The sequence below is a fragment of the Oncorhynchus keta genome, chromosome 4 (assembly GCF_023373465.1).
Source record: "Oncorhynchus keta strain PuntledgeMale-10-30-2019 chromosome 4, Oket_V2, whole genome shotgun sequence".
Classification (NCBI taxonomy): Eukaryota; Metazoa; Chordata; class Actinopteri; order Salmoniformes; family Salmonidae; genus Oncorhynchus; species Oncorhynchus keta.
Window position 1 is genome coordinate 9,941,973 of NC_068424.1, and position 11,027 is coordinate 9,952,999.

An 11,027-nucleotide genomic window follows, 5' to 3' on the forward strand; every position below is an offset into this window, starting at 1 on the left:
CTAGCTAACCCGTCCCTCACACATGAGCTGTGTTGGTGCTAGCTAACCCGTCCCTCACACATGAGCTGTGTTGGTGCTAGCTAACCCGTCCCTCACACATGAGCTGTGTTGGTGCTAGCTAACCCGTCCCTCACACATGAGCTGTGTTGGTGCTAGCTAACCCGTCCCTCACACATGAGCTGTGTTGGTGCTAGCTAACCCGTCCCTCACACATGAGCTGTGTTGGTGCTAGCTAACCCGTCCCTCACACATGAGCTGTGTTGGTGCTAGCTAACCCGTCCCTCACACATGAGCTGTGTTGGTGCTAGAGCTAACCCGTCCCTCACACATGAGCTGTGTTGGTGCTAGCTAACCCGTCCCTCACACATGAGCTGTGTTGGTGCTAGCTAACCCGTCCCTCACACATGAGCTGTGTTGGTGCTAGCTAACCCGTCCCTCACACATGAGCTGTGTTGGTGCTAGCTAACCCGTCCCTCACACATGAGCTGTGTTGGTGCTAGCTAACCTGTGTTGGTGCTAGCTCCCCCTCACACATGAGCTGTGTGGTTGGTGCTAGCTAACCCGTCCCTCACACATGAGCTGTGTTGGTGCTAGCTAACCCGTCCCTCACACATGAGCTGTGTTGGTGCTAGCTAACCCGTCCCTCACACATGAGCTGTGTTGGTGCTAGCTAACCCGTCCCTCACACATGAGCTGTGTTGGTGCTAGCTAACCCGTCCCTCACACATGAGCTGTGTTGGTGCTAGCTAACCCACATGTCCCTCACACATGAGCTGTGTTGGTGCTAGCTAACCCGTCCCTCACACATGAGCTGTGTTGGTGCTAGCTAACCCGTCCCTCACACATGAGCTGTGTTGGTGCTAGCTAACCCGTCCCTCACACATGAGCTGTGTTGGTGCTAGCTAACCCGTCCTCACACATGAGCTGTGTTGGTGCTAGCTAACCCGTCCCTCACATGAGCTGTGTTGGTGCTAGCTAACCCGTCCCTCACACATGAGCTGTGTTGGTGCTAGCTAACCCGAGCTGTGTTGGTGCCCTCCCTCACACATGAGCTGTGTTGGTGCTAGCTAACCCGTCCCTCACACATGAGCTGTGTTGGTGCTAGCTAACCCGTCCCTCACACATGAGCTGTGTTGGTGCTAGCTAACCCGTCCCTCACACATGAGCTGTGTTGGTGCTAGCTCCCTCAACCCTGTCCCTCACACATGAGCTGTGTTGGTGCTAGCTAACCCGTCCCTCACACATGAGCTGTGTTGGTGCTAGCTAACCTGTGTTGGTCCCTCACACATGAGCTGTGTTGGTGCTAGCTAACCCGTCCCTCACACATGAGCTGTGTTGGTGCTAGCTAACCCGTCCCTCACACATGAGCTGTGTTGGTGCTAGCTAACCCGTCCCTCACACATGAGCTGTGTTGGTGCTAGCTAACCCGTCCCTCACACATGAGCTGTGTTGGTGCTAGCTAACCCGTCCCTCACACATGAGCTGTGTTGGTGCTAGCTAACCCGTCCCTCACACATGAGCTGTGTTGGTGCTAGCTAACCCGTCCCTCACACATGAGCTGTGTTGGTGCTAGCTAACCCGTCCCTCACACATGAGCTGTGTTGGTGCTAGCTAACCCGTCCCTCACACATGAGCTGTGTTGGTGCTAGCTAACCCGTCCCTCACACATGAGCTGTGTTGGTGCTAGCTAACCCGTCCCTCACACATGAGCTGTGTTGGTGCTAGCTAACCCGTCCCTCACACATGAGCTGTGTTGGTGCTAGCTAACCCGTCCCTCACACATGAGCTGTGTTGGTGCTAGCTAACCCGTCCCTCACACATGAGCTGTGTTGGTGCTAGCTAACCCGTCCCTCACACATGAGCTGTGTTGGTGCTAGCTAACCCGTCCCTCACACATGAGCTGTGTTGGTGCTAGCTAACCCGTCCCTCACACATGAGCTGTGTTGGTGCTAGCTAACCCGTCCCTCACACATGAGCTGTGTTGGTGCTAGCTAACCCGTCCCTCACACATGAGCTGTGTTGGTGCTAGCTAACCCGTCCCTCACACATGAGCTGTGTTGGTGCTAGCTAACCCGTCCCTCACACATGAGCTGTGTTGGTGCTAGCTAACCCGTCCCTCACACATGAGCTGTGTTGGTGCTAGCTAACCCGTCCCTCACACATGAGCTGTGTTGGTGCTGGGCTAACCCGTCCCTCACACATGAGCTGTGTTGGTGCTGGCTAACCCGTCCCTCACACATGAGCTGTGTTGGTGCTAGCTAACCCGTCCCTCACACATGAGCTGTGTTGGTGCTAGCTAACCCGTCCCTCACACATGAGCTGTGTTGGTGCTAGCTAACCCGTCCCTCACACACATGAGCTGTGTTGGTGCTAGCTAACCCGTCCCTCACACATGAGCTGTGTTGGTGCTAGCTAACCCGTCCCTCACACATGAGCTGTGTTGGTGCTAGCTAACCCGTCCCTCACACATGAGCTGTGTTGGTGCTAGCTAACCCGTCCCTCACACATGAGCTGTGTTGGTGCTAGCTAACCCGTCCCTCACACATGAGCTGTGTTGGTGCTAGCTAACCCGTCCCTCACACATGAGCTGTGTTGGTGCTAGCTAACCCGTCCCTCACACATGAGCTGTGTTGGTGCTAGCTAACCCGTCCCTCACACATGAGCTGTGTTGGTGCTAGCTAACCCGTCCCTCACACATGAGCTGTGTTGGTGCTAGCTAACCCGTCCCTCACACATGAGCTGTGTTGGTGCTAGCTAACCCGTCCCTCACACATGAGCTGTGTTGGTGCTAGCTAACCCGTCCCTCACACATGAGCTGTGTTGGTGCTAGCTAACCCGTCCCTCACACATGAGCTGTGTTGGTGCTAGCTAACCCGTCCCTCACACATGAGCTGTGTTGGTGCTAGCTAACCCGTCCCTCACACATGAGCTGTGTTGGTGCTAGCTAACCCGTCCCCCGTCACACATGAGCTGTGTTGGTGCTAGCTAACCCGTCCCTCACACATGAGCTGTGTTGGTGCTAGCTAACCCGTCCCTCACACATGAGCTGTGTTGGTGCTAGCTAACCCGTCCCTCACACATGAGCTGTGTTGGTGCTAGCTAACCCGTCCCTCACACATGAGCTGTGTTGGTGCTAGCTAACCCGTCCCTCACACATGAGCTGTGTTGGTGCTAGCTAACCCGGCTAACCCGTCCCTCACACATGAGCTGTGTTGGTGCTAGCTAACCCGTCCCTCACACATGAGCTGTGTTGGTGCTAGCTAACCCGTCCCTCACACATGAGCTGTGTTGGTGCTAGCTAACCCGTCCCTCACACATGAGCTGTGTTGGTGCTGGCTAACCCGTCCCTCACACATGAGCTGTGTTGGTGCTAGCTAACCCGTCCCTCACACATGAGCTGTGTTGGTGCTAGCTAACCCGTCCCTCACACATGAGCTGTGTTGGTGCTAGCTAACCCGTCCCTCACACATGAGCTGTGTTGGTGCTAGCTAACCCGTCCCTCACACATGAGCTGTGTTGGTGCTAGCTAACCCGTCCCTCACACATGAGCTGTGTTGGTGCTAGCTAACCCGTCCTCACACATGAGCTGTGTTGGTGCTAGCTAACCCGTCCCTCACACATGAGCTGTGTTGGTGCTAGCTAACCCGTCCCTCACACATGAGCTGTGTTGGTGCTAGCTAACCCGTCCCTCACACATGAGCTGTGTTGGTGCTAGCTAACCCGTCCCTCACACATGAGCTGTGTTGGTGCTAGCTAACCCGTCCCTCACACATGAGCTGTGTTGGTGCTAGCTAACCCGTCCCACACATCTGTGTTGGTGCTACACATGAGCTGTGTTGGTGCTAGCTAACCCGTCCCTCACACATGAGCTGTGTTGGTGCTAGCTAACCAGTCCCTCACACATGAGCTGTGTTGGTGCTAGCTAACACGTCCCTCACACATGAGCTGTGTTGGTGCTAGCTAACCCGTCCCTCACACATGAGCTGTGTTGGTGCTAGCTAACCCGTCCCTCACACATGAGCTGTGTTGGTGCTGGGCTAAGCAGTTCCTATCATATAACCCCTGAACTGTGTTGGTGCTGGGCTAAGCAGTTCCTATCATATAACCCCTGAACTGTGTTTGTGCTGGGCTAAGCAGTTCCTATCATAAAACCCCTGAACTGTGTTTGTGCTGGGCTAAGCAGTTCCTATCATAAAACCCCTGAACTGTGTTGGTGCTGGGCTAAGCAGTTCCTATCATAAAACCCCTGAACTGTGTTGGTGCTGGGCTAAGCAGTTCCTATCATAAAACCCCTGAACTGTGTTGGTGCTGGGCTAAGCAGTTCCTATCATAAAACCCCTGAACTGTGTTGGTGCTGGGCTAAGCAGTTCCTATCATAAAACCCCTGAACTGTGTTGGTGCTGGGCTAAGCAGTTCCTATCATAAAACCCCTGAACTGTGTTGGTGCTGGGCTAAGCAGTTCCTATCATAAAACCCCTGAACTGTGTTGGTGCTGGGCTAAGCAGTTCCTATCATAAAACCCCTGAACTGTGTTGGTGCTGGGCTAAGCAGTTCCTATCATAAAACCCCTGAACTGTGTTGGTGCTGGGCTAAGCAGTTCCTATCATAAAACCCCTGAACTGTGTTGGTGCTGGGCTAAGCAGTTCCTATCATAAAACCCCTGAACTGTGTTGGTGCTGGGCTAAGCAGTTCCTATCATAAAACCCCTGAACTGTGTTGGTGCTGGGCTAAGCAGTTCCTATCATATAACCCCTGAGCTGTGTTGGTGCTGGGCTTAGCATCACCAGTCTAGATCATCCATCGGTTTGCTTTACCTGTGATCACCTCCTCTTATCCTGGGCTCCCATCCACACCAGGGGGGTCTCCACCTCCCTCTCTCCTCCCCCTATCTTCCTCCTCTCTCTCTCTTCCTTAGTTGATGGTGTGTGAGTGAGTGAGTGAGTGAGTGAGTGAGTGAGTGAGTGAGTGAGTGAGTGAGTGAGTGAGTGTGTGTCGTCGGTGTGTCTGTCTACTGGAAAGCCAGGAGGAACATGAGCACTACGTTGATGACGACGAGCAACATCATGATCATGAAGACCACCACCTTCTGAGTCTCGCGGTGGAGGTTGCAGCGTAGCACGGTGTTGAGGACGCCCAAATGCTGCCGGGTACGGTGAGCGCCCCCGCCGGGAGCCATGACATAGGCCCCGGCTGGGCCCTCACCCCTCCCCCTCTCCGTCTATCTCCCCCTCTTCTTCTCCTCCTTCACTACTACCCCGCCGGCCTGTCTTCTGCCTCTCTCTTCCTCTCCGCCACTATCCCCTCCTACCGCTTCACCGTGAAGCCTCACCGCCTGTGTTCGAGCACTTCCCTCCCTCTGTTTTCCGTGTCCTCTCTCTTCCTCTCTGACTCTCTACGTCTTCAGGATGTGCTGTAGAGCTGCAGCTTTCTTATTACATTCATTTAGTTTTTCTCCTCCCCCGTCCTCTTCTGTCGTTCCCCCGTATCTTCGTTACGTCCACACAACCCCTCTAACATGGCCACCCTTTTCTTTTTTCACATTAGCTTTATTAGAAAGAATGACAAAGCCAATGTTTTCTCTCCTCTCTCTCCCTCCGTCTCCCTTGCTCTCTCTCTCTCTCTCTCCCTCTGTCTGTCTCCCTCGCTCTCTCTCTCTCTCTCTCTCTCTCTCTCTCTCTCTCTCTCTCTCTCTCTCCCTCTGTCTCACTCTCTCTCTCTCCCTCTGTCTCACTCTTTCTCTCTCTCTCTCCCTCCGTCTCTCTCTTTCTCTCTCCTCTCTCCCTCCGTCTCTCTCTTTCTCTCTCCTCTCTCCCTCAGTCTCGCTCTTTCGCTCCAATGCTAAGATGGTGCCGAGGTCTGCCTGGAGCCACACAACCATACATTCAGCTCCCTACAGCGAGCAACCAATCTGGATGTTGAGTGTGTCTCCGTATCCTGGATACCAGGGTGGATGAGGAGGGCCTTAGCAACCCTGGGGAGGGCGGGATGGAGCGGGGGAGGATGCAGAATAATAGACTGTGTGTGCAGGAAGGGAGGGGGTGGGTGGGCTGTGTGTGTGTGTGTGTGTTTGTGTGTGTGTATATGCATGCGTGTGTGTGTGTGTGTTCGTGAGCTGCCTAGAATTTATTAGTCTCATCAGCTGATGATGGCTGGCCCAACACACAGCCTCACTCACAGACAATCTGTTTGCTTAAAACAGGAGCGATCGGGATTATTGCATCGGATACCACTATTTTAGCCAATTAATTAAAGTTATATTAAAGCTATAATCCTTTCAATATTTTGCTACGAGAAAAAACGCAGATATTGAAAGGAGCAAGATGCAAGACTTCACTCTCACACAGCCCGTATCTGTGCAGGTGCATGGGTTGTTGCAGAAATTCTATTCTGTTTACGTTCTGTATCTATGTCAAATCGCTGAGTCTACCTTTAACACACAATCACTTAACAGATGAAATGATTGGATTCTCCAACGCTCTCTCCCCCTTTCCCTCTCTCTCCCCCGTCTCTATCCCCTTTCCCTCTCTCTCCCCCGTCTCTATCCCCTTTCCCTCTCTCTCCCCCGTCTCTATCCCCTTTCCCTCTCTCTCCCCCGTCTCTATCCCCTTTCCCTCTCACTCCCCGTCTCTATCCCCTTTCCCTCTCTCTCCCCCGTCTCTATCTATCTATGTCTTCTGGAAACAGATTAATCTTAATCCTGGACTATAAGATATTTCCATGGAGGTTTTCCAGATCAGAGGCAGCAGGGATGACCAGGGATGTTCTCTGTTTAGTGAGTCCTCCAGATCAGAGGCAGTAGGGATGACCAGGGATGTTCTCTGTTTAGTGAGTCCACCAGATCAGAGGCAGTAGGGATGACCAGGGATGTTCTCTGTTTAGTGAGTCCTCCAGGCCAGAGGCAGTAGGGATGACCAGGGATGTTCTCTGTTTAGTGAATCCTCCAGACCAGAGGCAGTAGGGATGACCAGGGATGTTCTCTGTTTAGTGAGTCCTCCAGATCAGAGGCAGCATGGATGACCAGGGATGTTCTCTGTTTAGTGAGTCCACCAGATCAGAGGCAGTAGGGATGACCAGGGATGTTCTCTGTTTAGTGAGTCCTCCAGGCCAGAGGCAGTAGGGAGGACCAGGGATGTTCTCTGTTTAGTGAGTCCACCAGATCAGAGGCAGCAGGGATGACCAGGGATGTTCTCTGTTTAGTGAGTCCACCAGATCAGAGGCAGTAGGGATGACCAGGGATGTTCTCTGTTTAGTGAGTCCACCAGATCAGAGGCAGCAGGGATGACCAGGGATGTTCTCTGTTTAGTGAGTCCTCCAGATCAGAGGCAGTAGGGATGACCAGGGATGTTCTCTGTTTAGTGAGTCCTCCAGATCAGAGGCAGCAGGGATGTTCTCTGTTTAGTGAGTCCTCCAGATCAGAGGCAGCAGGGATGTTCTCTGTTTAGTGAGTCCTCCAGATCAGAGGCAGCAGGGATGTTCTCTGTTTAGTGAGTCCTCCAGATCAGAGGCAGCAGGGATGTTCTCTGTTTAGTGAGTCCTCCAGATCAGAGGCAGCAGGGATGTTCTCTGTTTAGTGAGTCCTCCAGATCAGAGGCAGCAGGGATGTTCTCTGTTTAGTGAGTCCACCAGATCAGAGGCAGCAGGGATGACCAGGGATGTTCTCTGTTTAGTGAGTCCACCAGATCAGAGGCAGCAGGGATGACCAGGGATGTTCTCTGTTTAGTGAGTCCACCAGATCAGAGGCAGCAGGGATGACCAGGGATGTTCTCTGTTTAGTGAGTCCTCCAGATCAGAGGCAGCAGGGATGTTCTCTGTTTAGTGAGTCCTCCAGATCAGAGGCAGCAGGGATGTTCTCTGTTTAGTGAGTCCTCCAGATCAGAGGCAGCAGGGATGTTCTCTGTTTAGTGAGTCCTCCAGATCAGAGGCAGTAGGGATGACCAGGGATGTTCTCTGTTTAGTGAATCCTCCAGACCAGAGGCAGTAGGGATGACCAGGGATGTTCTCTGTTTAGTGAGTCCTCCAGATCAGAGGCAGTAGGGATGACCAGGGATGTTCTCTGTTTAGTGCCTGAATTGGACCCTTTTCCTGGTCTGGCTAAGTATTCAAAATGTAACAAGTTATTTTGGGTGTCAAGGAAAATCTCGTACAAAAATGTACCTTGGTACTACTATGGTACTTTCACTTATACCATGGTGTAGTCTGAATCAAGGAAATATACCATGGTTTTAGCTTTGAAGTATAATGATAATACTGAGGTACTGTCATTGCACCAAACTATTACCATGGTATAGACGTGGATCATGGAAATACCATGGTTTTAACCTGCATTGTGCATTTAAAAATATTGTACCTTTATTTATATAATAATATAATATATGCCATTTAGCAGACGCTTTTATCCAAAGCGACTTACAGTCATGTGTGCATACATTCTACGTATGGGTGGTCCCGGGATCGAACCCACTACCCTGGCGTTACAAGCGCCATGCTCTACCAACTGAGCTACAGAAGGACCAGGCAAGTCAGGGCATTTAACAAGGCAAGTCAGTTAAGAACAAATTCTTATTTTCAATGATGGCTTTGGAACAGTGGGTTAACTGCCTGTTCAGGGGCAGAACGACAGATTTGTACCTTGTCAGCTCGGGGATTTGAACTTGCAACCTTCCGGTTATTAGTCCAACGCTCTAACCACTAGGCTACCCTGCCGCCCCGCATTCCACCATGGTCACGCACAATTATATTAAATGGTACCGATAGTTATGATATAGTATCCTTTTTATTAATTGTGAGTTACCATGAGTATAATGCATTACATTAATAAACCCCCCATGGTATTATATTGATGAATTTACACACCAGTTCAGGCAAGTTTCTGGTCCAGTCAGAGGCAGGCTACTGTTGTTGGTCTGGTACGTCAGAGAAAACGTGACATAGTTTCTGTGAAAAAGGGTTCTTTCTGTTATTAATAGTTTTCTTCTCATGTTTTGGGTTCCCGGTGTTGCCAACCTGAAATGTAGGAGAATGTAGGATACACTATATATACACAAAAGTATGTGGACACCCCTTCCAATTAGTGGATTTGGCTATTTCAGCCACACCCGCTGTTGACAGGTGTATAAAATCGAGAACACAGCCATGTAATCTCCATAGACAAACATTGGCAGTAGAATGGCCTTACTGAAGAGCTCAGTGACTTTCGACGTGGCACAGTCATAGGATGCCACCTTTACAACAAGTCAGTTCGTCAAAATTCTGCCCTGCTAGAGCTGCCCTGGACAACTTGAAGTGTTGTTATTGTGAAGTGGAAACGTCTAGGAGCAACAACGGCTCAGCCGCGAAGTGGTAGGCCAGACAAGCTTCCAGAACGAGACCGCCGAGGTGCTGAAGAGCGTAGCGTAGTCCTCGGTTACAACACTCACTACTGAGATCCAAACTGCCTCTGGAAGCAACGTCAGCACAAGAACAGTTTGTCGGGAGCTTCATGAAATGGGTTTGCATGGCCGAGCAGCCTCACACAAGCCTAAGATCACCATGCGCAAAGCCAAGAGTCGGCTGGAGAGATGTAAAGCTCAGCACCATTGGACTATGGAACAGTGGAAACGCGTTCTCTGGAGTGATGAATCACCATCTGGCAGTCCGAAGGACGAATCTGGGTTTGGCAGGTTCCAGGAAAACGCTACCTGCCTGAATGCATAGCGCCAACTGTATCAATCAATCAAATGTATTTAAAAAGCCCTTTTTATAAAGGCCTTCTAAAGTTTGTTAGAGGAGGAATAATGGTCTGGGGCTGTTTTTCATTGTTGGGGTTAGGACCCTTATTTCCAATGAAGAGAAATCATAATGCTACAGCATACAATTACATTCTAGACAATTTTGTGCTTCCAACCTTGTGGCAACAGTTTGGGGAAGGCCCTTCCCTGTTTCAGCATGACCATGGCCCAGTGCACAAAGCGAGATCTATACAGAAATGGTTTGTCGAGATCGTTGTGGAAGAACTTGATTTGCCTCTACAGAGCCCTGACCTCAACCCCATCGAACACCTTTGAGATGAATTGGAATGCCGACTGCGAACCAGACCTCACTAATGCTCTTGTGGCTGAATAGAAGCAAGTCCCCGCAGCAATGTTCCCAACATCTAGTGGAAAGCCTTCCCAGAAGAGTGGAGGCTGTTTAGCAGCAAAGGGGGACCAACTCCATATTAATACTCATGATGTTGGAATGAGATGTTCGACGAGCCACATGTTCACATACGTTTGGCTATGTAGTGTATATGGTAGCCTGATCTTTGGCATTTTGTCGTATTTTACAGTATTTCTAGTCAAGGGGTGTTGCCCTTTTTTCAGCCAGCAGAGGGAGCCACAAGGTCTAGTGGTTGGTTCATGCGCTCTCAATCTCATGGTAACCTGCATAGACAGTGAGTCAGTTGAATGAGAGAGCCAACTGAAGAGAGACACACCAGATAAATAAAATATTATCATCAGGTTATAAAGCATAGGATATTAAACTTCAAGTTAAGCGGAATGTAATGATATAACATAAGTCATTTTTGATTATGTTTTGATAGTTTAATTAATTTATAAAAGCCTGTTAGCATAGAAGCTAACGGCAGCTAAAGAAAGCTCCAGTCAAGCTAGCCTGTCGTAGTCATGGCGACAGGACCAATGAACATTCATACAAAGTGTAAACAAAGGGAAAGTTGTAACTTGAGTTTTTAGGGATTTGTTGAGAATTACATGATGAAAATGTACCTATGAGATAAGATGATAATTAATACCTTTTTACAAATAGTTTTTTAGTATGTTGGCTATTTAGAATAGTCAGTTGAATGAGAGAGAGCCAAATGAAAACTGCATTTACTGTAAGAAAGAAGCACCAGATAAACTAACTATTTTAAATCTTCAAGGTTTTAGACAGCATTCATTCTTCTCACCAGATTTCAAGGTTTAAGAGGGTACACTACACGACTAGACCATGTGTGTTGTGGTTTTTCACTATGAGTTTTAAGGGGTTCAAGAGGGTACTAGGCCTAT

General features: G+C 50.1%; 1 protein-coding gene across 6 annotated transcripts in view; it reads right to left on the bottom strand.

Annotated features, from left to right (window-relative positions):
- LOC118378312 (rho guanine nucleotide exchange factor 4-like) overlaps window positions 1-11,027 on the bottom strand; it is a 101,569-nt gene that overhangs the window by 38,878 nt on the left and 51,664 nt on the right. The window contains exon 1 of one of the 6 annotated variants that reach the window (XM_052499840.1): window positions 4,815-4,964. The exons of the other annotated variants lie outside the window; for them this stretch is intronic. The gene's annotated coding sequence lies outside the window, so the exon portion shown is untranslated. Of the gene's footprint in view, window positions 1-4,814; window positions 4,965-11,027 lie in introns of those variants that run through there. 6 annotated transcript variants of the gene reach the window in all.